Source organism: Balaenoptera physalus (assembly GCF_965194825.1).
Source record: "Balaenoptera physalus genome assembly, chromosome: 11".
Classification (NCBI taxonomy): domain Eukaryota; kingdom Metazoa; phylum Chordata; class Mammalia; order Artiodactyla; family Balaenopteridae; genus Balaenoptera; species Balaenoptera physalus.
In genome coordinates, this window is record NC_138896.1 from 61,093,933 (window position 1) to 61,121,852 (window position 27,920).

Below are 27,920 nucleotides of genomic sequence, written 5' to 3' on the forward strand. Positions count from 1 at the left end.
GTAGTTGTGGCTCTCAGGCTCTAGAGCACAGGCTCAGTAGTTGTGGCACATGGGCTTAGCTGCTCCGCGGCACGTGAGATCTTCCTGGACCAGGGCTCGAACCCATGTCCCCTGCGTTGGCAGGCGGATTCTTAACCACTGCACCACCAGGGAAGCCCCTATAGTTTTCTTCTTAAATGTCTTACTCTTTTTATTATATCTTCCCCCACTCTCTGTCCCTCTCTCTTCCTCCTTCCCTCTGTCTTCCCTCTCTACTCCTCTCTTTTCTCTTTAAATCTAGTTCATTCTATCTATCTATCTACCTATCAATCATCTACCTGTATCTAATATGATCTAAATCAAGGAGCTCCAAAGGTAAATCTGTTAGCATTGCAGTATTATTTTGGCTAGAGAAACTTTATGCTTCAATGATAAGAGTTATTTGTTCTTCCCCAAACTCCTTCTGCCTCCTCTGTTTGTTCATGCTGTTTTGCTTCCCCTGGATTATCTCCATTAGGGCCCCACCCTATAAGAAACCTACCAATACCACAGGAGCCAGTTCAAACACTATCTTCTCTACAAATCACTTCTTGAGAGTCAAAATACTAGAGATGACTTTTGACCAGGGTAGCACTGGATCTGAACTGTGCTTTGGGGAAATTACTCTGACATGGGTATGGGATCACTGCAAGATAAAGAAGTAAAAAGGAATAGTCAGAAACCATTATTTTTGAAAGCCTATGAGCCATTTCCCCCAACTCTCTGCAGTTTTGCACCTTTTCCTTAGTCATGTGTATCAGTGGCACAGGTGGTAATTTTATTTCTTAATGAGAATAAATTAGTCCTGGATGTTTGACGGTGGTTGGTTGAGTACCCGTGATGATGACAAAATCACTATCTTGGTCTCTGGAGTTGAAAGAATACTACGTAAACAGGGCTGTGAGTCGCACATATTCAATTTAGGCAATTGCATTTGGACATGAGATGATTCTATCTGGAAATGAGATCAGTCAGGAAGAAAAATGGACTTTGTGAGGCTGAACAAATAAGTTGCTCACCAAAAATTGAAATTTTCAGTTTTTCCCTGAGTTCTTAGATGAAGCTGTCCATGTCTCTGAAGCTCTGGAGAGTTCTTCTTTTGTTTTTTCCCCTTGTGTCAAATAAGATGTACTGTGTGTGTGTGTGTGTGTGTGTGTGTGTGTGTGTGTCTGTGTTTACACCAGATGCCTACAATGATCCTGGTGTATTTGCTACAGAGCAAGATGCATGGCAATATAGCTGCTGCTGCATTTGTAAAATGCAGGCTTCAAGACAGTTTCTCTCTCTTTCTCTCTCTCTCTCTCTCTCTCTCACACACACACACACACACACACACTTTCTTCCTCCTTCCTCCTCCCCTTTCTCAATCTAAATCAGAATGAACAATGATAATGAAATCTGCCATGGCAAGCTAATTCCATTTCCTGAACCAAATGAGATAACACTAGGGCTCTTGGGAACCATGAGTTAACTAGCTTTGTAATTCTATGTTTGTAAAAATATGATTTCTTCTTCCCCTGTCCCTCAATCACAGCTAATCTGAAATGTGCACTGTCATGATTGTTTCTAAGGGCATACAGCCATTGTTTCTGAGCCAGGTCATCCTCTAATGCACTTTCAGTTACTAAGGCAGCGACTGCAGGTTGAGATTCGCTCTTTAGAATTGCATTCAGTAGTAGTAGTAGCAGCAGTAGTATTAACAACATGTATGATTTATTGTGCTGTAATTATATACTAGCCATGGAGCTAAGCACTTGATACATAGTATCTAATTTAATCATCCTTGTCATCTGCTACAATAGGCATTATTATCCCCATTTTGGCAATGTGCCCCATTTCAGGCTGAGAAAGCATATAGGACAAACAACTTATAAGTATTAGAGCCTGGATTCAATCCCAAGCCTACTGAAATTGTCATTTTCATCTCCCTGCCATATTGCCACTCAGAACCTTTAGAAGGAGAAGCTCTTACCTCTAATATATATTCATATATTAATCATTTTTTGCAGGCAATAAGATAGTGAGAATGGGGCTTGCTTTAGAAGTTAACCACATCAATGGCATTTTCTGCACTGAACAAAGGAGCATGAAGACTTGTAACATGGTGAGGAAAGAATACATTGAAGTTGCTAAATGGAATTCAATGAAAGTATATCGGTTTCTACTACATGCAAGGTATACACTAAACAAAGGGTGATGAATTGGACCCAATCTTTGACTTCAAGCAGAGTTGGAGAAGAGGTTCATACAAATAACAATTAAGGTCACATTGTGAAAGAGTGCTGTAACAAAGATACATTAAAAGGAATGAGGTGATCGGGGAACCATAGACCATTTGCAGTAGTTGGAACATTGCATTTTGAACAACAATGTTCTAGAAAGTTGTAGATTGACAATTATATGAAACCATGTCAAGGAGTATAGCCAGGTCTTGAGGGAAGAAAATATCATGCATGTGTCTCAGCCTGAGAAATAAGCAAGGAAGAAATGACCTTAATTCTCATGACTCATGGTGAAGAATGGTCAGCCACGTGATCACAAGGGTAAACAGCCCATACACTGACCATTTGTATGGGCTGAACGCATACAACCATTTTGTTGTTCACTTTAAGTACAGTATTCAATAAATTACATGCGATATTCAACACTTTATTATAAGATAGGTTTTGTGTTAGATGATTTTGCCCAACTCTAGGCTAACGTAAGCATTCTGAGCACGTTTAAGGTAGGCTAGGCTAAGCTATACAGTTCAGTAGGGTAGGTGTAGTAAATGCATTTTCGACTTAACAGTATTTTCAACTGGTAATGGGTTGATCCTAAGTCAAGGAAGATCTGGACTGAATTGTGCTAAGCAGGTTGAAATGCCAGTGGTGTGTGGCTGAAGCCAGACCCATCTGACTCCATTGCTTACTGCAGCCAAACCACAGTTTTCTCATTCTCTAAAACAAGGATAATAATAGAATTTTATTCAAAGCTTAACAGATGATTAGTGAATTAATATGAATCATGTACGGAGCACATTACCTGAGAAAAACTTCTCAATAAATGATGTTACTACTACAATTATTTCTGTCGATGACATTAATATTGATTCAATAGATATTGATTGGGTGCCACTCCAATGCCTAGAAACCATGGTCTTGAGAGAGAACAAAGACAGTAGAACTAGGGTGATTAGAATAGAATCAGCAGTTTAACACATCCTCCAGTTGATGGTGATGACCGATGACCATTAGTGCTTGAGGAACTCTGTTTTCGTCTGAGCAATTTTGACATTTGAATAGCCTGGTATTTAGAAATCTAAACTATTCATCTGCCAGTAAGATAGATAAGAGTTTGCATTATAAAATATGTGCAGCTTGAAACAATGTGTCTGTTTCCCAGTAGTCTCCATAAAATCATTTCCCTCCAACACAACATATTGAAATAAGCCTGAAGCCAACCTCCTATCTGGGAGAAGCAGCTATATTCAGAGCAGACAACTATTCACTTTTGAACTTAGAGCTCTGTAACTTAGAGCTCTTTGTCAGACAATTTCAACTGTGTAGGACTTTGTATGCGCATATTTATGTATTTATGCAGCTGTGATGGGGATGATCCCATTCTTCTTTGTTACCCATGAACTCAGGAGGTCATGTAATCAAAACCAACTAGATTCAATAGGTACTTGTAATTTGTTTAGCACCAAGCTAGGAGCTATGAAATGTAAAACAAGGCACCGCTATCAAGATTCTCAAGAATAAGTTAAAAAAAATTTGGAATGTTGGACATGATAGCAGTAGGTGGTATTAAATAGTTTCAGTTGCTGCTGATGTCATTCCTGGTGCCACTTCTCTTGGTAATGCGTGTGATGGGTTGATTATGTCTCCCAAAGATATGTTGAAGTCCTAACTCCCGGTGCCTCAGAATGTGACCTTATTTGGAAATAGGGTCTTTGCAAATGTAATCAAATTAAGATGAGGTCATTGGGGTGGGCCCTAATCCAATAGGACAAGTATCCTTATAGGAAGAGGGGAATTTGGACACAGAGACACAGGGAAAATGCCATGTGAGGACAAAAGCAGAGACTGGAGTGATGTATCTACCAGCAAAGCAATACCAAGGAATGCTGGCAACCACCAGAAGCTAAGAAAGAGGCATGGAACCCATTCTCCCTTGGAGCCCTCAGAAAGAACCAATTCTACCAACACCCTGATTTTGGACTTCTGGCTTTCACACCTATGAAAGAATAAATTTATGTTGTTTTAAGCCACCCAGTTTGTGGTGTTTTGTTATGGCATCCTTAGGAAACCTATTAAATTTAAAAAATAACCTTGGATACTGTCTGAGAAAAGAGGTTTATAATATATTTGGGAGCATGCCATTTGCGATCTCTGAGAGCAGCTTCATTCGAGTGTATGTGTTTAGAGGACAGTCTCCAGATAGCTGCAAACAGTTCCTCCCTTCCTTGTAAACAAATGCCACTGCTCATTACCAAGGGGTAGAGACTACAGTTTTGCCTTTCTTTGATCAATTGAACGCGGTGGAAGTGACATTCTGGGACTTCCAAACCTGGGCTTTAAGAGGACAGGCAGCTTCTGCTTCTTCCCTTTCAGAGCCCAGCCTCCATGGTCTAAGGAAGTCCAAGCTAAAGAGTTGAATGATTAGAAAACACCTGACAAGAGACCCTAAATGACGAGAGTCCAACTGGGATGTTCTAGTTCCATCTGAACTCTTAGCTGATTGGAGCCACCGGAGTGACCCCAGTCAGCATCACCGAAAACAAAAGAACCACCTACCTGAGCCCCGCCTCAATTCCTGACCTACAGCATTGTGATAGATAACAAATTGTTTTTGTTTCATTTTACCAAGTTTGGGGTGGTTTGTTACATGACAATGGATCACTGATACAATGTGTATGAGTGTTGGGGGCTGTGGCAGAAATCGAGAGGTGGGCCCCTGGCTAGATTACAACGAATTTTAAGACAAAGGTGAGTGGAGGAAGGTGAACACTATTGAGATCAGGAATTTAGCAGTGAACGTGCAGATGTTAATCTGCGAAGAACAAAGAATAGATTGGACTTGATCGTTTCTAGGCCAGAGCAAGTTGGGTGTGTTTATAAAAAGAGCCCATGATTGAGGAGTACTTGGTCATCTCCAATTTTACTTTTAACTTTAAGCTGTTCAAATGACTTCCCCATCCAGTTTTGTCTAAAGAGCAGAAGCCTAACATGGGCCATCACTAGATCCTCCGGTTCTGTACCTCTTAGCATTGATTTTTCTCTATTTATTTTTCTCCTTTTGTTCAAGATACATTTTACAGCAAAAAGTTTATCATGTATTTTATAGATGACATAACCATTTTTAGTAAATTGTCATAATTATTTAATGCTTTCTTCTCTAGATATGTTACGATGACTCTGGTCTAACCCATGTGGTTCAGAAAATACAAATTATAATTCATATATTGCCCAGCCACACAGCCGACTTTTTGGTGCAAAGAATGTTCAGACAAGAGCAAGCACGATGTCATGCCCCTGGGCTTTTTTACACAATGCTTCCTAGACATCTGAGACCGCTTCTCCCCCTCCCCTTATCCCATACAAACATACATGGCCACCATAAGGGCAAATTCACACTCATGTCTGACAACTGAAGACAGATGTTGCCTTCTTGAATCCTGTCTTGCAAGCTCCCATGTGTTTTCACTTGCTTTTTACATGCCTCTCTCCTCCAACATTTTGAATTTATATACTTTTCTCTGTAAGTCTGGGAGCTCCACAAGGGCAGTCTTTCATTATATTCATTCCTCTAAGTTCGGATCCCAGCACATACAATTGTTCAATAATATGAAATAATAAATGAACATATGATCTGGTATCAGAATTTGGGACGTTGTGACCTTGTATGAGTCATCTAACTTCCCAATGCTTGATTACTTCTCTACCTTTAACTGAAAGAGAGTGATTGCCACTTGTTCCTGTCTCCTCTATGCTGCCTTTCTGGAGTGTAATCAGTTAATCATCATAAAACACTCCCAAGATAAGGGACACGAAGAATGCCAGATGGCAATAAAATCCCAAGGCATCTGGAAAAGACCTGTCAATCAGTGAAAAGTCATGGAATGCAGCTTCAAGCACCAGATATTCTGACAGCTGCAGAATCTTCTCTGTATGCCATGCTGGTGTCAGGGATCCTGGGGGCTCAGCTATGATTCCTGCTGATTGATGTTCATAGTCTCATCTCTGCTTGCACCTGTTTGGATGTATCATTGAAAGGTGAACATGTAACACCACTGCATTTGGCTCTGATATTCAATTTCACATGTGTTCTTTATTTATCCGCAACAGTTGCCAACCTTTTATAGTTGTGAATTCTAACATCACAGGAATTCAAGGCTGGGGTTGTCTAGGACAGGCTGACATTAGCCCAGAATGTCATGGTCAATTCTTATCATGCAGTCCTACTTTGGATAATCAGATGTTGGATGAAAAGCAAATATTGCTGTTTAAATGCAAATAAACATATATAAATGCACTTTCCTAAATTTTCCACGCTTCCCAATATTTCCATTTTCTAATATTTTCTCAAATTTGCTGCAGCAGTAGATCCTCCCATTTAAGCACCCCAGCTGATCCTGCAAGGAGCAGAGCTCCTCCCATCAAGCCCTTCCCAAACTGAAGATTCAAGAGATAAATGTTTGTTTTTTTTAAGCCTCTAAGTTATAAGGTGGTTTGTTATACAGCATGTGAATACTGATACACCTCCTTCTCCATTCTTAATTCCTACTCTTAGAAGCAGATATTTTAAACTTGTTTTGCTATTTCTCCTGGAAATTGCTTCCATATTTCCAGCTAGCATCATCTCAAAACCAATTAAAGGAAATTATGCACACTTTCTGAGGCTCGGTCTTATCTGTAAAATGAGGTAGCAATAATAGCTTTGTCACTAGTTGTTCTAAGGATTAACTGAGAGTATGAACTCAGACACATAGGCACATAGTAAGTACTACATAAATTATGATTACAATTTTTTAATTAGGAGAAAATACATTTTTTCATGTCAATGTGGAATAATCAAGAGAGTGGAGACCCATATCAGGGTCCATTTAAATTTAAAATTAGCATGACCTTGAAAACAGAGAATTATGTATCAGGCACAGATGAGTCAGTTCATATATGTTTTTATAGCTATTTCTTGAATTTTTAAACAGTGAACATTATCTGGAAACTCTATACTATAGAAAATGACCACTTCTTTCTCTTATAGTGATTATAAAGGCATTTCCTTCTCCATCTCCCTGCTACGGTAATACCACAAATTTTGGTTTAATTAATATTAAGTGGTTACATTATAACCATTTAAATATTTTTATATCCGATCCATATTCTATTATTAAACTATGTATTTTTTTCAGTTTTTGAAGCTAATTCTTACAGCTTTACTGCTTTGCTTAATTTTCTATAACCTGGCATTAATTCATAAAGAAAGGCTTCACTTTAAGCTTTCCTCTGATTCTTGGCTGTCTGTTCAAATTTGCAGTTGAGTCACTAAAAATCTAAAAATCTTCCTTTAACTGACAGTCCATGCAAAAGGCAAATTGACAGGTGGTTTTGAACATAGAATGATAAGGAGTTAAACTGATTTTTTAATTAAGATTCCCCCAATGTCATTCTCTGTATCTATGGTCTCTGGGGCTGAGGAAACATCTCCACTCCTGCCTGAAGTGGATAAATCTGGTGGCCTCAGCAGGGGAAGAGGGCAGAGGTTCTCATCATTCATGTGTTTTCAGTTGGGAATTTCTATTACACTAGCCATGTCATGACCACATGATCCATAATTGCAGCTTCTCCAGAAAGTAAACCTAATATGTCCTGGGGTTACGGAGTGGCCGTTACCTGGTTGTATGGATCTGGAGAATGATGTGATAGGTCTAACTGATCCTTAAACAAATTTTCCATCCTTTTTCCTGTCCCTCCACCCAACACACCAGCCTTGGAATCCACCTTCAAAGGTAGTTGGAACTTCCAGTTTCTGAGCCTTTCCAGAGCTCTGTGGCATGAATCAATTTGTTCCTTAAAGGCTCCCCCACTGCACACTTTCAGCTCTGCTAAGTCAGTTTTCACTTGTCCATATTCTTTCCTGCTTCCAAAATTAATTGAATTAACATCTTAAATGAGCTGTTGCATCTTCACTAATTCTCATATCACATACTTTTCTTTTTCCTTTACCTATCCACATTTTTATTCCTTTACTTCCATCTTACTGGAGCTTAAGAGGAAGTGAGGTAAATGCATCTGTTTACATTAGCATGTTTAAGAATTTTTCTATATCTTCCATCAATTATTCTCAAACATTCTCCTGGATTAGAATCAGAAGCTAAGAGTGTACCCAAGGGAAGTTGGCTTCTGGGGGAAACAGTTCCCTTCACTTTGGACCCTGGGACTGGCTTATTTGAGGGGATATTTTTAAGCTCATTGGTTAGTGAAGCTCTCATGATTAAGGTAGAGATTTCTGGGACACCCCCTGTGGAATCAGGGAGGGAGTGACTCCTCATGAATTTTCACACTGGAATCAAGTTGAGTCAGAGAAACAAGGTAACAAAGGCTTTGTTGGAGTAAAAGTTATTATTTCTCACAGGACTTGGAGCCGAGGGACCCATCTTTCATCCTTGCCAAAATACTCCAGCCAGAAAAACCTTGTTTCCCAAGAGGAAGGGAAAAACCTCCATGGGTTTCTGCAAAGCCAAAGCGCAAACACAATCTTCATATAGATCTTTGAGAACTGACAGAGGACAAGGTAGAAGCCTCCGACTGTCACTGCCACAGGACCTTCTCAAGGCTGCTGCCACCCAACCTTCCTTGCTTCTTCATTCCTCGGCACTGCTTAGCTTTGCATTTCTAAAAAGCTAAACTGCCTTTTCGTTTTAAAACTCAAAATTTTAGTTTTACATAGTGACTGGCTACTTCACAATTTCTGTTCATGCCCTCAACTCCACTGGCTAAGTAAAGATCTCATCCCAACATGAGAAGTTTTTCCTTTTGAGAGGTGATCAAGGAATCCCTTCTCCCTGTCCGGGTCTCCTAATACATGGGGGTTTCCGGGACCTGCCCTCAAGCACCGTCTTCTCACTCTGCAGTCTAGAACAAGTTGTTGGAAGTAGAGATGATCTAAGAGAACAACAGAACTTGAGACTCTTAAATAGAGTTTAGTTAGAAAATTCCTCTTAAATTGTGAAAATATATATATTTTTTCTTTCAGATTAGTGGACTGTCCCCTTTTGAATGGATGATGAAATTAAATCAGACTTTTTGCTTTTCTCTTTCGGTAAGTTAGCTACCATTCAATACGCTGAGTAAACCTGAATAAACCGATTAGGCAATCTCGATCATTAAGAATCAGGTAAACAAGCCCTTTATCTCTTTCTTTGCATGTTATTTCTTCTAAACTACAGTGAATTTGTTCATCTTGAAGAAGATGTTCTTAGAATCAAAACAGTAGTAATTTCCTAAGTTAAAAATAGTGAGCGTTCCTCATCCACTTTTCACACAGTTTTCACGGAAAATTCCCATAGAAGAAAGCAGTGGGATTTGTATGCTGTTCGCATTCTTGTAGTGCTACTGTATCCTCCATGTCCTTTTGCTAAAATGGATAACAATTCCCAGATGGCATTTTCTGGCAGAAAAATCAACCTGGGCATCTTACAAAAACAAGTTCTCCAAGTGTAAATGGCTTACTTTATATTCTTTCTTCTTCTTCCTCTGCTTTTCTCCACCTCCCCCTTTCCTCCCCTCCCCCTTTCTCCTCCCACTTCCTCTTCCCCCTCCCCCACCTCCTCCTCTCCCTCCTCCTCTTCCTTCCCGTCCTCTTCCTACTACTGGTGGCTGGGTTATAAGTAAAATAAAGTTGTCCAAAGAAGATATTTGTCTATTTAAGAGCTTGTAAAAGACAGGCAGGATAGTCTTAACTGTTGTAGCCTTGGTGATAAAAATCAAATATCGCTTTAAGACTTGACTCTTCTCTCATCCATATCCACGTCTCTGTTTTAGAAACCTCAAACTGATTTGTCAAGACAGATCAAAGAGAAAATTTTTTTCCATTGGGATTATTGCTTCTGAGGGCAAACGAAAGACAGACAATGAATTAGAGGCAAAAAAAAAAAAAAAAAAAAGTATGGTGTTCCAGCTTCATTACTTTTTATAAGGCCAACTAATGATGACTTTCACCATCCTCCTGATAAAGAGAAGCAACAATATTTCCATTTTCCCCTAATCTCTCTGAGAGAGAGATATGGAGAAACCCTCCTTACTGAAGAGCTAAAATAAATTTGAAACCTGTGACTTTAGGTGCATGCATGTTGGATCAGTTTTTTGCTTTTAATGAAGCAGATGGGAGAAATTCCACACATGGGGAAAGCATGCTGGAAAATCAAAACCCGGTGAATCTCAATCAACTGGAGTGATGCAAGACACATCCAGGGATTATCACAAAGCCTCTTGGGGATGAGAGAGGCAGGCACAAGTAGTTTTAAAAAGCTCATTTAATACAGCCATTGTTTCAATAATGAAGCCTACAGAATTTTAAGCTGGACAAAAGTCTCCTGGCTTAAAGGTGGTGCAGGAATGGGAGAAAGGCAAAAAATTAGTCTAAAGGAACAGGCAAGACCGGATTTACAATAAATGGCCTTGAATGCTATTTTAAAAGTTTGCGATTTGCTTTGTAGGAAATGGATGGGGGACGGGCAGCTTGAAGATGCAGACAAAAGTGTAAATTGGTCAGGACAGAATTCAGGAAGATGACTGCGTTGGCCGTGTAGCATTTTGAGGGGCTGATTTGAGTATGAGGGGGTTGGCAAGGAAAGAAGCATAAGAACAAATCCTAGATTTTTGGCCTTCAATGTTAGGTGGATGTTTGCCCCACAGGTAAAGAGAGGGGAGATCCTGTTTATTTTTTTTAAAAAGCTAAAAATAAAAGCTACCATATATCCAATGAACCTTGTAGGGGGTGGATTATTTCCCAATTTTACAAGTAAAGAAACTGAAGTTTAGCAAGACTGATGACTTCCCTGAAGCCATCTGGTTCATAAATCCTGGATACAGAATTCAAATCCAGATTTGCCCAATTTCAAAGCAACTCTGATTTTTGCTATTCCATCAGAGACAGTGAGTTATTTTGATGGCTATGTGGCAGAGATACTTGTCCTGCTCTGTCACTCCTTCCTTCCTTCCTTCACACAGCAACAATTACTGAAAACATATTATATACGGGCAAGGTCTTTGGTCCAGACTATTTCAAGTAGGAAAAACAGATATTGTTAAGTTCTCATATTTTGCCTATAGCGTCCATGCATTATGTGCTTTCCACTCTGGCTTGAGGGATTATTACAATAAATAACAAATAAATAAATAAAAGTTAGCTATTATTTTTAGAACTCATAGTAGTAGTTGTATTAATAGTAAACATCCCAACACTACTGTGTTGAAATTCATGTTTAAAATTCCACTATTTATAGCAAAAATTATGAATCCTTCTGAAATGTAATCTTCTAGCCCATAATTGGACCTCAAAATGAGGCTTTATAACAACAAAGATAAATGACTTTGCCAGAGCCATGTGCCAGGGGAGTGACATGCACAACTCCTAAAACTTATATAAGATTGCTTCCAGGGACATCCCAGACGTAATTCACTTCACAAGGACATCTGGTTGAGGGGGTGAGTAGCAGCTGAAATCTAGTCCAAATTCCCTTGCCAAGCATCAGTCCATAGGTCCTTTTTCTAATTCACACACATCCACTGTCCACTAACCCAAGCCACACGTCAGTGCAGCTGTGTTTCCACAAAGGGAGAGAGTGTGATTTCAAATTCTCACAAAGGTGCCTTGAGGGCTAGTGGTGACCACAGCCGGTTTGGATGCCCACCTGCGGACCCAGGCTCTGAAGGTCCTGAAAGCCACGGTCAGTACTACGGTTTACCTGAGGTTGGCTTTTTAAAGGTAGCATTCTAAGTCTACAGAAAAACGCATTTTCAGGTGGTGTGAGTTTGAGAATATGATTAGAATTCTCTTCATTTTTTCTAAACAATTTGCCTTTTTGGTTGCTTCTAAGGTTTTTAAGGTGCAGTTGAATGGATAGGACTGAACAAGTATCAGGGAGGCAGAGTGAAGCTTGATAATGGAGGTGTGATGGCACACGGTTATGTCTGGTCTCTCTATATCTGTAATATCTTTGCTACTATTTTCAAACTAAATGAATCATGGGTTGGAACTTCACCGTGGGGGGATTTTGAGGGCTTTATCACATGTCCTGAATGGAAAACGCTTTCATCCCATTGTTAAAAAAAAAAGTCTGTCTGAATTCAGGTTCTCATGGCAACACATTCTGAGACTAAAGACTACATTAAAATAGTGTAAAACATCTAGAGGTGCCATTACAAAAGGGTCAGTGTTTGACCACCAGCCGATAGAGAGCAAAAAATAAATGGAGCAAACAAATTCTATGCATTTACCTGGACCCCTGTGCTCCTTTACTTGGGTCTCTCTGCTGGGGTTACATATTCCTGAATTTCTTACTGCTGCCCTCATGACCATGAGACCTCTACTCACCCACCCAGTCAGCATGTTTCCCATTTCTTTCAAGTGCCTCTTTGAAGCTTATCAAAGCCACTTCTCTCACCATCCTTTAAAATTTTCCCCTTAAATGGCCTCCAAAGCTGAAAGTCCCTCATCTTGCCCTTTCTGGTTACTCTAGTGGCGCCTACTGATAATGGACATTCCGATGACTATTTTGAGCTTAATGATCCCCAAATTATTCACACAGCCTATCTCATGAATTCCCTAGGGACTCATCATGAAGATGACGAGAACCCCAAGTAAATGGTGAACATCACAATTTGGATGTTTCCGATGGAGATGACCTAAAAGCTCTGACCTTGAAAAGTCATGCTTGTGTATTTAATAGACAAGTTTCACTCTGATCAGGGGCTCTGAACACTGTAACTGGGGTATTAGTGACTTTTGCTTCTGGTAATGGCAGCCTAGGCAAATTAGACCAACTCTCTTGCTGAGAACAATTAGAATCACTGGAAACAAAGCCTAAAAGTGACTGGATTGATAACAAGCTGGTGAAGAATTACCAGAACAAAAGATCTAGGAAAAAATGAAAACTCAGATGGGTAGGACTCTCATTTGAAGCTCATTTTTCTCCCAAAGGCTTTGCTGAATTCAGAAGAAAGAGAGAGACTGAGAAGCTAGGCAGTATATCTGACAGCCTCTTGGGTTTAGAAGGGAGAAAAATTGGATTCTGTTTATGGTTCCATAGCCCACCTGCCGTGATTGAAAAACCATACTGACTGAGCTTGGTGAGGAAGGAAGCAGCTCCAGGCAAGAATGCCACATACTCATACTCTTCGTACTCAAGTTCAGCAGTTTTAATAAACACATATTAGTTTGTTGCATGCCTGTACGTGAATTTCTGAGCATTACCATGGTTGTTTGGGACCATTTTTTCCAAGTTTTTAGATGCCTTCTGGGGAAGTGACTTTTCAACCTTCTCACTCCATCGTGCCAGAAGAAAGAAGTCCCGGTTTGCAGGGCAGAAACTGAGACACAGATGTAGAGAATAAATATATGGACACCAAGGAGGGAAAGGGGAGGGGGTGGTGGTGGTGGTGTGATGAATTGGGAGACTGGGATTGACATATATACACAAATATGTATAAAATAGATAACTCATAAGACCTGCTGTATAAAAAATAAATAAAATAAAATTCAAAAATTCAAAAAAAAAAAAAAAAACAGAAGAAAGAAGTCTCCACAGCTTTTTAAATCATTCTTTCTGTGATGGTGTGTCCAAATTCTTTAGCCCATTGACACCTCTATACATCTTTTTTCTTTCTCTTACTGTGGCCCTTTCTTTGTCCTTATGTTTTATATACATCTCCAAACATGCATATAGCTATATTTTTTGTTACCTTATGTGACAATCTGTATCTTTTAATGGGATATTTTAATGCATTTTTATTATTGTGACAACAGCAACATTTGCATTTTTTCTTTTTTCCTTTTGCCTTCAATTTTTCATATTTTTCTCTTTCCTTTAATATATAGGGGCTTTAATTATTTTTCCACTTCACTGGTTTGAAAATTTTCAATTCACTGTACATCTCTTTAATGGTTACTTTTGATTAACATACATAACTTAAAAAGTGAATCAAATCAGTGTATTTATACTCCTCTTAAACAAACAAGAGCCTTAGACAGTTTTAACTCCAAACATTGTCTTCCATTTTTTACTTTGTGTTATTTTTGGTTACCTACGAATCAGACATTAAAAATGCATATTTTCTGTATTTTTGTAACCCTGTAAATTAGACATTAAAAATATTCTTCTAGGGACTTCCCTGGCGGTCCAGTGGCTAAGACTCTGCGCTCCCAAGGCAGGGGGCCCAGGTTTGATCCCTGGTCAAAGAACTAGATCCCACATGCCACAACTAAGAGTTCGTGTGCCACAACTAAAGATCCTGCATGCCACAACTAAAGATCCTGCATGCCTCAACTAAGACCCAGCACAGCCAAATAAATAAATAAATATTTTTTAGAAAATATTCTTCTATACTGTCAGTGCTTATTACCATTTACCCATGGATTCCTTGCCTCACCATTCCTTTTGCATCGCAGAGTACATTTATGACTATTTTCCTTTATTCTGGAATCCCTTCCATGAAATTCTTTGGGTAAAAAACTCATTTCTGTTTCTCTGACATTTCTTTATTTTGTCCTCTTTGAACAACTTTAGGTTTCTTTCAGCACTTCTGTGATATCACTGACTTATCTTTTACATTCCGTTTTGCTACTGAGAAAGCAGCTGTCTTCTCTTTAGATGATCATTTTTTTTAACGGCTGCTGAGATTTTCTCTTTTTCTTTAGTTGCATACAGTCTCTACTATGCGTCTAGGTGTGGATTTCTTTTTCTTTACCATGGTTGAGATTTCTTGTGCTTTCTTTATATGAAGCTTTGTGACTTTAATTTCTGAATAATCTTTGCTATTCTTCCCTTATACACTGCCTGTCCTATTCTAATCATAATTTCCTGATAAAATACACAGAAGCTTACTCAAAGTTCATCAGTTATATATGCCCTCGTGTGTGTGTGTGTGTGTGTGTGTGTGTGTGTGTGTGTGTGTGTAGCTCTATACAATTTTATCATGCATTGTTTCCTATAACCACTGTTGCAAACAAGATCCCTACCTGTACCGTTACCATGAGGCTCCTTTACTACTGCTTTATACCGACACGCGTCTCCTGCTTCCCCATCCATAATCCCTAAATGAGTTTTGAATGGTATGCCAGCCTTGCATATCTGGCATTAAGTCCTACTTGGTCCTGATATATGTTTTTTACATATTGTTGGATTTAATTTGCTAATTTTTTTGAGGATTTGTACATCTAAGGTCATTAGAGATATTCATCTGTAGTTTACTTTTTTATGCTACGATTTTGATATCAGGAAAATTTTGGTATCATAAAATCAGTTAGGAAGTGCTCCATCCTCTTCCATTTTCTGGAAGTAATTGTGTAGAATTAGTGTTAATTCATCTTTAAATGTTTGGTAAAATTCTCCAATGAAACAGTCTGGGCCTGGATTTTTTTTTTTTTAATTGGAGTAAAATTGCTTTACAACGTTGTGTTAGTTTCTCCTGTACAGTGAAGTGAATCAGCTGTATGTATACATATATGCCCTCCCTCTTGGACCTCCCTCCCACCCCCCGCTTCCCACCCCACCCCACCCAACCCACCCATCTAGGTCGTCGCAGAGCACCGAGCTGAGCTCCCTGCACTATACAGCAGGTTCCCACTAGCTATCTATTTTACATGTGGTAGTGTATTTATGTCAAACCTAATCTCCCAATTCGTCCCACCCTCCCCTTCCCCCCTGTGTCCACATGTCCGTTCTCTACATCTACATCTCTATTCCTGCCCTACAAATAGGTTAATCTGTACCATTTTTCTAGATTCCACACATATGCGTTAATATACGATACTTGTTTTTCTCTTTCTGGCTTACTTCACTCTGTATGACAGACTCTGGTCCATCCACATCTCTACAAATAACCCAGTTTCATTCCTTTTTATGGCTGAGTAATATTCCATTGTATATATGTGCCACATCTTCTTTATCCATTCATCTGTCGATGGGCATTTAGGTTGCTTCCATGACCTGGCTATTGTAAATAGTGCTGCAATGAACATTGGGGTACACGTGTCCTTTTGAATTATGGTTTTCTCAGGGTATATGCCCAGTAGTGGGATTGCTGGGTCATATGGTAGCTCTATTTTTAGTTTTTCAAGGAACCTCCAAACTGTTCTCCATAGTGGCTGTATCAATTTACATCCAACAGTGCAAGAGTGTTCCCTTTTCTCCACACCCTCTTGGGCCTGGATATTTTGTTTTGGGGAGATTTTTAAGTGAAAAGTCAATTTCTTTAACAGTTACAGAATAATTTGGGATATCTATTTCATTTGGTTGACTTTTGGTAGTTTGTAGTTTTTAAAGAATTGGTCCATTTCTTCTAAGTCATAACATTTAGGAACATAAAATAGTTTGTAGTATTCACTTATTATCTTTGATAACTTCAGGATCTGTTGCAATGCCACCTGTTTTATTCCTGATATCGGTGATTTGTGTCTTTTGCTCTTTTTGTCAGTCGTGCTAGAGGTTTCTCGATTTTATTGTTTTTGAAGAGACAGCTTTTTGTTTTATTAATTTTCTCTACTGTTTTCCTGTTTTCAATTTCACTGAATTCTGTGTGGAATATAAAAACATCAAACCCAGAGTAGAATAGTGGCTGCCAGGGGCTGAGAGGTAGGGTAAACAGAGGTAGGGGGAATGTTAGTCAAAGGGTATAAATTTTCAATTATAAGATGGGTAAGTTGCGGGGATGCAAGGTACAGCCTGGTGACTACAGTTAACAATACTGTAGCGTACACTTGAAAGTTGCTATGAGAGTAGAGTTCTAATGTTCTCACCATAACGACAAGAAGAAGATAATTATGTGAGGTGAAGATGTGTTAATTAACCATATTGTGGTATCAAATCATCACATCATACAACTTAAATTTACACAATGTTATATGTCAATTATGTCTCAATAGAGCTTGAAAAAAATAAATTCTCAACAGATACCCATACTCTACATGAACAAATCTCTGGTTACTTCCCTGAAATTCTCATGAAACTCTCTTTATTCTCTAAACTCTAACTTCCACAGCCTCGCTCTGTCCTGCAAACATGTGAAGCTAGTTTACTCTTCGGATACTAGCAATTCTGACTTCCTTAGACACTCTTTCCCTAGAACTTTGTAGACGTGATTCTTTCCAATCTTTCAAGTCAAAACCCAATTGTCTTCTCAGAGGAACTTTCCTGACCACTTAGTCTCAAGTAACCTCCCGTGTATCTACCCAATCATTCTGTTTTTTAATTTCTGCTAGCATTTGCCACTATCTGCAACCACATTATGCAGGTTCTTGCTTGGTTATATGTTTATCTTTTCTCTTTCTTTGTTCTCAGAATGTAATCCCTTATAGGCAGAAAACCTATTGTTTTTATATTCCTTAATACATCCTCCCTTCTTAAAAAGAGTCTCTAGGTGTAATAAATGTTACGTGAGTGGATGAGTGAGTGTCTCTCTTACTTTCTATTCAGCTATAAGCCTACTGAAGTACAGGACTTGCCTTGTTCATCTACAGTGCCTGTTATATAAGCAGATAATTTGTATTGAATGATTAATTATTTTGAAATGCTGAGTTTTTGCTTGATAAATACACTGATGCTTGTCATTCTTGAATATTGTGCAAAACCATGCTGATATTCAGTGGGGAAAAAAAGTGAACTTAGGCTGTAAAAGGCTTGCTATGAATTGGTTCTGTTTCGTCTTGTCAATTCATCCGTACTAAATCTGTGTGACTCTTCCCCCAGGTGTAATTTTGCAAAGTATCTTCTAAGCCTCTCTGTTTTTGCTCCTTACTTTCTGATTCCTTAGCCTTTCTTGTCTCTCTCTCTCTCTCATTTCCTTTTCCAGGTAATTTATAAAGGGGGGTGCTGGGGACAGCTGAGTCCCTGCATAGCTCACCAGGCAACCTCCTGTGACTGTGGCAGTTTTATTTATTATCTCCACACAAAAGCAATTTCAGTGCCATTTTTAGTCTCTCAGGGGACTTGGAGTGTTCAAAGCTTTCTTCCTTAGACTAGGAAGCTTTATTTATTTAAATAAAATGAACAGGAAGGTGACAGCAAAGGGACTCATACAGTCTCCAGTTGGCACATGATCTTCATCCTCCTTGGGAGTAACCTACTGGTTGTAGGATCACAGTATCTAAACAGAGAGACCCCAAGGAGCAGGGAAACATGAATGAGAGTTGACAGTTCATGCACACCAGCAGACAGCTACAAAACGTTATTTGACATTAAAAGCGATTTAGAAGTCAGTTTCTCCTTCACTGGAGACAATGTTCCGGTCTATTTCTGTGAGTCAAGTGCTGTTTGATATATTTATCTATGGAGAGAAACATACTCTTATAAAAATCCTTACTCTAGACATTCACTTTCTATCATTCAGTAGAATCTAATATAATTCCTCAGAAAATCTGGGGCTGGCCCCTGTGGTCTTATCAGCCTCCCTCCTTCCCTTCCCCATGAAATGTTCACATGGAAAATCTTTCCTTTACTGAGCTCACTATACAATTTCATTCTCTCAGTTCAAATGATACCTACTCTGTGAAATCCTGTTTGGTCCATCCTAAGCTGGTGAGGATTCCCTTCATCAAATGGTATTACAATAGTCTGTTCAGATATTCACCTTTCCAGTTGACTCTGGGACCATGACTGAATCTCCACTGTATCTTCAGAACCAAGACTTGTGGCTAGCTAGGTTTATTTACTGAAGAACATTTAAAATAATTTTAGGCGCATGCTGAGTTTACTGTCTCACAAGTTGGTTATTTTTTTATAAGGCCAAGAAACGATTTTCCCTCACAAACCAAATTCTGAATACATAAGGACTAAAAGTTGATTGGTTCTTCCTCTATTAGACTGCATCCTCTTAAGAGTAGGACAATATGTCTGAATTTTTTTTCTCTATGCTGGCCCCTACAAAAGTGTCTGATTCAGAAGAGGCACTCAGTAAATACTTGTTGAAAATAAGGACAGAAATACAACATTAAAAGAGGGACCATTCGTATAAAATTGAGTCAGAACAACTGACTTCCAAAAATCACAGTCTAAGTTCACACTGTATTTGTAAAGTAGAAAGAGAAAAAAAATAATTACTTCTGGTTTAGATTTTTCCCCCAAAGTTGCTGAGCTATGTTGATGCTACAAAAAGAAGGGGAAAAATTGATGTTCTAAGATGAACTGAAGCTACTAAAATAAGTTTAAATTTTTCAACCTAAAGTTAAGCTGTCCTTGGAAATAATATTTCCTTTAATTCCCTAAGAGACTGAATATTTGCTGAACATCCTTGTACTACTTTTCCTCTGCTTTGAATTTCTGCAGCAGAAACTTTTAGATTGGTTTTAGGTTTTTGATCTGTTGTTATTATTAGCCCTCTAGTACTCAACTTAGCATTAGAAAAGCCAGGGCTAGAAGAAATAAATTGAGCTTCATTTTTGAGCAAGATTCAGTCTCAGAGAAGTGGTACATCTCCTCAGGATTCCTAGAGGAGACACCTTTAGTTTAAGCAAATCATACATAATCATATTTTCACTCCCCATTTAAAGTTTTATTTTTCAGCTCTTGCTGAGAAGGACCCACAACAGCAAATGGACTTAGATGTTTTAGCCATAAATTTCAATAATATAAGATCAAATGTAGCTATTTCAGGAAGGAGGGAGAAGAGAGAGTCAGCTGAGAACAAAGAGACAAATTTGGAGACAAACAGAAACTGCTGAGCCAGAAGAATAGTATTCATGAATGCCTGGGTACGTGGAAGGATCAAGGGCTAGAGACAGGAAAGGAAAATATGATGGAAAAGTAGGCAAAGGCACACTGTAGAATACCTGGTGCACTGTTCAATTTTATTTTGTATTTTAAAACAAAAATGAAGAAATGTGTGCCGCAACACCAAGAGCTCTGCATTCTCTCCTTTAAATTTCTGAATGCTGAATTTTGGAAACTGCTAGAAGAAACTGCACAATGGCCTGGTTCTGCATCCTGGGGGCCGGAGGCAACAACTACACAGAACTGAATGAAAAGTAGGCAACACTACAACGTGACTCTGTTACTGCATAGGTAACCTATAGGTGATGTGATGGAGTCAGCAGCCTAAGATAGAATGATGCTTAGCCTTTTGGGTATTTGCCTTCATTCTGGGTTTAGAATTTTTTCAGTTAAAAGTCTCATACCCAGGCTTCTCCTAATTATTTTTTTAAATTTTTATTGGAGTTGATTTACTTATAGTTAATTTACTTATAGTTGATTTACAATGTTGTGTTAGTTTCTGCTGTACAGCAAAGTGAATCAGTTATACATATACATATATCCACTCTTTTTCAGATTCTTTTCCCATATAGGTCATTACAAAGTATTGAGTATAGTTCCCTGTGCTATATAGTAGGTCCTTATTATTTATCTATTTTATAAATAGTAGTGTGTTTATGTCAATCCCAATCTCCCAATTTATCCCTCTCCCCTCCTAATTTTTTAACTAGAGGTTGTCCTATAATGACTGATGTTTTAACATCATTGAAGGAGGGGTGTTCAAGTTAGTTATACTATAGGGCCCTGCTGTCCTAATGTTCAAACAACCACCTTTTTATTCCTTGGTTATGTACATTATCATAGCGGTATGCCTAATTGTTAAACTATTTTGTAGAAAAATGCCTGACTCTTTGGGGAAAAAAATACATCAAAGCATTAGAGACTAAAATCCCATGAATCTTTAATCAGGTATAATGAAATCAAAGCTATCAACAAGTTGACAAGTGAGAAGCAAAGAAATGAGGTTGTATTTTAATTATCAGAAAAGAAACATGTTTCAAATATCAGGCAAGATATGAAGATATCTATGCATAAAACACAAGGTGCATAGTGCTTTGTGAGATAAAATTATATGTTTTTGAAAAACAGTAAAGATCTAAATAAAAGGAGCAACATACTATGCTCATGGATTGGAAGACGAAGTAGAGACATCAGTGCTCTCACAATCAACTAAAATTTAATCTAGTTCAATAGAAAAGTCAAGAGATGACTAACAGAACTTGACAATTTGAGTCTAAAATTTATGGGAAAGCTGAAGTCCAAAAAAAGCACAATACTGAAGGCAAATGACCAGGTAGGGTACAGGACAAAGATTTATTAACAAGTTAGAGTAGTTTTAAAGGCTATTGATAAAAACGGCATGATTTTGACTTAGTGACAAACAAACGGACCAATGGAACAGAGTAAAATTCCAGGAACAAACTGATGCCAATACAGAAACAGCACTTGTCAACTCTGGTATTGCAGATAATTGGGGAAAGGATGGATTACTCAATGAACAGTGCTATATACATTAGTTATATATGTGGAGAAAATGGAATTGTAATTCCTACATTTTACAAAAAATTTTGTGAATAAACTGCTTAAATGTGCAGGGCAAAACTATAAAACATTTTTTAAAATATGAATTATACTTATCACATAACAGTAAAGAAGCAGTCCTTAAACAAAATAGAGAAATACTCAAATTTGACTATTAAAATGAATAACCTCCATCTCTGAAAAACTACTGTAAAGGAAATGAAGACATGTCACATACTGAGAAAAAGTAGTTGTGCCATATTCAACAAAAATAGTATTCTTATCTAAAATAGTTGAATCTCCATGTGAAAGACACAAGAAATCCAATACAAAAGTGGATAAATAACTTAAGCAGGTACTTTAGAGAAGAGGAAACTCAAATGAACTCCCTGAGTAAACCAAAAGTAATTAAAACAGGTATTTAATTTATAGTCATTTTTGAGGAGTAGTCCCTCAAGGCACCTTGTAGGAGCAGATAAAAGTTCTCTATTGAAAAATCCACATGACTCCAGGCCTCAAAAAATCCTCAGGCATATAGTAGCAGCTCATGGGGCAGGGGGAATAACAAAATACAAACAAGGCACATAAGACAGTCATCAGAAACAACAGACATCACAATGAGAGCCTAAAAATTATAGATACTGGAATTATCCAACTCAAAATAAAATGTTTAGTTTTTTTCAAGACTTGAAAATATAATATACACACTACTATATTTAAAATAGATAACCAACAAGGACCTACTGTATAGCACAGGGTACTCTGCTCAATATTCTGTAATAACCTAAATGGAAAAAGAATTTGAAAAATAGATACATATATATGTATAATTGAATCACTTTGCTGTACACCTGAAACTAACACATTGTTAAATCAACTATACTCCAATATAAAATTAAAATTTTGTAAAAGACTTGAAAATGTGAATAATGAGCACAGACATGTCATTCATAAAAATATTTAATACACTACTTCTGGAAATAAATTGAATTGTCTCAGTTCCCTTCACGTCTTGGAGCGCTGTGTTGCTGGCACTTTTGAAGGCAGGTGTGCCAATCTCTATGGGTGTCCCTGGGAGGAATGGAAGCCCAGCCCAAGGAACTCCAGAGACCTTAGAACAGAAACTGTGTTTACTCCCTAGCAATTCCAGCATCTGCTAGCTCCCTGGTGCTGTCTGCATTTATGCCTAGCAGCCTTCCATATGTGAATGAGAGATGCTCACGTACTCTTCAGACACTGCTTGAGCCTGGGGAAGGTAGCTCTCCCTTCAGAGCTCATCTAGTAATTTTCGGCTGTTGACACTGTTCATTGGACATACATACTGCTTTCCACTGGATGGTGACTTACTGTAAGAATCAGAGTCAAAGTTGCTCTGGAATCCAACAGGTCTGTCCTTGCTCAGTTTCCAATTAAACGCTGCATTTTCCTTCTATACTCTACAAATTTGATTGATAGTTTGGTTTCAAGAAAGAAGGTAAATTAAACCCAGTAGACTATCTGATGTGCTCATAGCTTAAGACAGCTGAGGAACAAGTGGTCTAAAATCTACAGCCCTTTCAATTAATTTAGTGGACTCACTTGGATCTAATACTAAGAAAACCCATTTAGTGGCCATGAAGCTGTCAATCAGAGACCCTTGAGTGAAGAGATAGGAGAGCAATAGGATTAAAGTAAAGCAATTACATTCGCCAAGTAGAAGACTTTATTTCATGAAAAGGAACAGCAACAGGTGTTACATTGGATCAGCTGAAGATTATGTCAATTTTTTTCTCTATAGCTTTTCTGGAAAAGTCCATAAAGATGGTCTTTTTTTTTTACCTTTATGACCAAATAAGTCCCTATATAATTTTTCTGCTGCTTGGAGCCTGCACTATTTGTATTATGATGGGGTGGAAAAGTTTTTGCTTTAAAGATCAGGCCCCTGGCTTTTTATGGGTGCACACTAGTTTTTGAAACACAAATATCTCCCATTCCCCATCTACTACAGCCCTTACACATTAAAAATACCTAAAGATACAAGGCAGACCAGCAGGAGACATTTGTATCATGTAAAACAAGTAACTAATTTCCGGAATGTAAAAGAGCACCTTGCAGAGCAGAAAAAGAAAAAGAAGGAATTCAACAGAAAATGGACTAGGGATATGAAATAAGAAGACTCCAAATGGCAAATGAGTATAAGGAAATTCAATGTTAGCAGTAATCAGAGAAATGTGGATTAAAGCAAAAATGAGACTTTGTTGTTCCAGGTTAGTTACACGGGTGTGTTCTGTTCTAAAAATTTATTTAGCTGTACACTTAGGATATTTATCTTTTTCTTATGTTTATTATATTTCAACAAGAAGTTAAAAAGGACTGAAAAGTGAAAGCAGTAGAATAACATATAAAAAGAGAGATACCAATGTATACCCTTACAGATCAACAAAAATTAGACAACTGAAATGATATTAAATACTATCAGGGATGTAAGGAAGTGCAATACCTCTTACACTCCTAGTGGGAATATAAACGGCCACCATGTTGGGCTGCACCCCACAGGCCTGCAAGTCCTGTGCTTGGCCAGCTTCAAGACGGAAGAGTCAGCAACAGAGACATCAATGGTTCAATGGATGGGTGATCTTAAGTGTCTAAAGCAAGGTCCTAGAGCGACACCCCACCTTGTGTGGCAGGACATGGCAGTAGTCTTCGTTACCGGGGGAGAGGAAGGTTACCAGTTAGAGGAAATTGACATCTTGTTGGCTCACTGGTTACCAAGGAAACCAGCAGAGGGGCACGCCCCTCACTGCCCCTTTGATAAGCTATCCTGGTGAAGATGTTCTGATTTAAGATTAGAACAATCACTAGATGGGGCAGGGGCAAGAAAGTAGGAAGGTCAGTCACGTGAGTAGGGTGTAGGTGAAACAGGTACTCGTTAAGCAGGGATGTACAGACAGCAATCCCAGGGGGAGAAGAATCTGGCACTGTTAGTATGGAACTGAGGATTCTCAAACTCTAGGACACAATTCCATTCCTGAAAATACACCAAGAAACTCTCATTCAGGTCCACAAGGGAACGTGTATAAGGAGATCAGGACCAGTAACAGTTCTCTGAATCTGATATTAAAAAAAAAAAACAAATGAGATATTACACATAAAGTGCTTGGGATAGTACCTTTCCATACTGTTGATCACATAATGGGTTAGTTAATTGGAAAAAAAAAAAAAAAGCAGAAGATGGCAGGACACGCCTGGCTGGATCCAAGATGAAATGTGGGAAAAAATGAAGCTACCAAATTAAAGATTGCTCCACTAAATCCATTTTTAGAAGTAAATAAAATTTTCCCTTGATTTCTAGGCTTGTGGGGGGAAAAAGGAAAGCAAAAACAAAAACTTAACAGAAGACTGAGTGAATGAAAGAGGTAACGAAGCCTGAAACAATTCAGTTTTTTCAATGTCCCTGGAGCCGTCAAAAACCTCAGAAAGTCATTCTGGGCAATACAGATGCTGATGGCCTGAAGAGCCACCAGGAGAGACGAGGAATCATGAGGTGACAAGACAAGCAAAGAAAGTATATTCAGGTGACACAGTAAGCGGCAGAAGGGTAATGAAAAAACAAGGCCTTGAAACCAAAGATAAATCAAAGAGGAAGAGTACAGGCAGAGGTGGACTGACCAGAAAGCTGATGACATTTAAGCTTCAGAGTCCCTCCCTTGCACAGGTCCATCAAAAAGTCTGCGTCTAACTTTGTGTTCTTCATAAAGGTTAACTGTCCCAAATTTTACAAGGCTAACAGAGAAGCCAAAAATGCCCCATTTCTTGTCTCCACTCTAGAGATAGGCTTTGTTATTGTTCTGTCCCACTTATTTTGAGAGTAAAGGAATTACAGGCACTATCTGTCCAGGGGTGTCACCCCGAGAGAGCTTTGCCTGGAGAAATACAGACAAAATGTCCAAGGGAGCAGCTAACACTCTCATAGTTTCGCCCACCCCCCTGCCCCACCATCAGTACAAAATAAATGCTGTTAGGGATTACCAGAGAAGGCATTTAGGGCAGCAGCAGCCAAAACAGCCAAGGAGAAGACAGTCTCTTTCATCCTGAGTCCCACGCAGGGGAAGGAGGTAATCAGGGCCGCTACAGCCTCCCCGACATGCGTAGTTGACCGAATTAATTACACAGGTCAGCTTTTCCCCTGTGTGCCCAGAAATAAAATCTATAAGAACTAGAAAGCCTTTGATGAGGACACCAATAGGTCACTAGCCAGATTCACATTTAATATGAGGACTGATTGCCTTTCTACCTGGGGTTGCATAAGGAGGCCACTGAAACCTGCATAATTGCTACATTTGGGCAGAGATTTTCAGCATTTCACAGACTTGGGAACCAGTTTCACCTCCTGTGGGGTCTTATTATTGCACTCAGTTAGCTAAATAAACGTGTAATCTGTAACCGCTGGCATAAATTACCTATTTCACAGCCTGCTCCAGAGCATGAAAGAAATCAGGGAGAGAGAAAGATTCTTTTCTGTAATTCCATCCACTGCGGGCAACTTGATGAAACAGCTTATGCAGTTTATTAATTAAGTGAGCTGACCCCCGAAAGGTAATACACAGCAGCTGGAAGTGTCCAGTCAATCAAAGCAAGTAGATGTGGATGCGACCTGCTGGACTGCAGCTCAATTTAATGGAATTGACTGTCCTTTAGAGCCTTGCTACTTTCTCAGAGTGTGGGCCTGTGTCAGAAGCATCTGCATCACCAGGGAGCCTGTTAGGATGCAGATTCTTGGGCCCAGCTCTTGACCCACTGAATACAATCTGCATTTAAACATCCCCAAATAATTCATATGCACAACAACATGTGAGAAGAACTGGTTTAAAGCAATGACATTGAAATGATCAAAAATTCCCCCCAAGGCTATCTGAGATCTGAGCTCACTGTTGGGGTCTGAGACCACATGCAGTGAGTTACTTTACACAGGCTCTGGAATCAGACCAAAAGAATACAAACTCTACCTCAACCTTTACCAATTGTGTGCCCTTGGGTAAGTTGTCAACCTCTGTAGCTCTTGTTGACTATAAAGTGGGATAACAACATTACTTTTTTCATATGATGGTGATATGCATGCCAAGCTGAGAGCATATGGCCTGCAATAAGCCCTCAATATAATTTCATTCTTAATATTATCATTTGAGAGTACAAATGCTTAAGGTGTGACTTGGGAAAGCATAACAGAATCCAATGACCTCTGCTTCTGGCCTTGATTATACAATTGCTGACCTTCTGCTTGCCTCCTCCTGGTTCAGTTCTCTGCAGGAAACACATGGACTCCCTCAGTGACTTTGTCTGAACCTTAACACGGCCTCTTACCTCCTAGTGCAACTCTAGGATTAGCTCATTTTTCTAGCAAGCTTTTTAATCTTTTTTTTTTTGAGGAGTGCAGATTTCAAAAGTAGGCCAAAGTAGAAAATGTGTTGGTCTTTGTACAAGTTATTTGCAATTCAGCAACATGTAGATTCTCAACTGGACCATCTCCACATTTAGGCATCTCAAAGGAGCAGACACAGAAGGGAAATTGAGTTCAATTCACCTTACTTTGGATTTGCCCCAGAGCTAAGCCAGCTTCTGTAATTTTTTATTTCAAGTCAAGCATCTTATAGTACTGGTATTCTGTGTCTGTTTCATTTATTTGTTTCTTAAATCATCATTTATTCATTTATTATTTATTCAGAGCCGTTGAATTGTGAATGGTGCTAATGGAACTGAAAGATGAAAGAGACCTAGCCTTTCTCCACCAAAGATTTATACTCTAGTAACTTACATCCAAACAAATAATTACCATAACCATATAAGTCCCCCCTCATCACACTTTTTTTCCCCAAATGTTCTCCCTGTTATTCTTACAGGATCCCTCTTGCATTCCTTTTCTTTCACATCTTGCCTTACTCTTTCATTCTTTATTTCTCTTCTCACTGGCACTGCCACTGATTTTGTTTTTGTTGTTGTTTATTTTTTAAATTGTTATTGGAATATAGTTGCTTTACAATGTTGTGTTAGTTTCTACTGTACAGCAAAATGAATCAGCTATACATATACATATATCCCCTCTTTTTTGGATTTCCTTCCCATTTAGGTCACCACAGTGCACTAAGTAGAGTTCCCTGTGCTATACAGTATGTTCTCATTAGTCATATACAATGGAATATTACTCAGCCATAAGAAGGAACGGAATTGGGTCATTTGTAGAGACATGGATGGACCTAGAGAGTGTCATACAGAGTGAAGTAAGTCAGAAAGAGAAAAACAAATATTGTATATTAACGCATATATGTGGAATCTAGAAAAATGGTATAGATGATCTTATTTGCAAAGCAGAAATAGAGACAGACGTAGAGGACAA

General features: G+C 38.7%; 1 protein-coding gene and 1 long non-coding RNA gene across 4 annotated transcripts in view; one reads left to right on the forward strand and one right to left on the reverse strand.

Annotated features, from left to right (window-relative positions):
• The window catches only part of LOC309637388, a 36,389-nt gene extending 8,535 nt beyond the window's left edge, over nt 1–27,854 (forward strand). The window contains exon 2 of the long non-coding RNA XR_014250511.1: nt 18–27,854. This is a non-coding gene — a long non-coding RNA (uncharacterized lncRNA). The remainder of the gene's footprint in view (nt 1–17) is intronic.
• The window catches only part of LOC309637379 (uncharacterized protein), a 194,223-nt gene that overhangs the window by 116,967 nt on the left and 49,336 nt on the right, over nt 1–27,920 (reverse strand). The window lies entirely within an intron of this gene.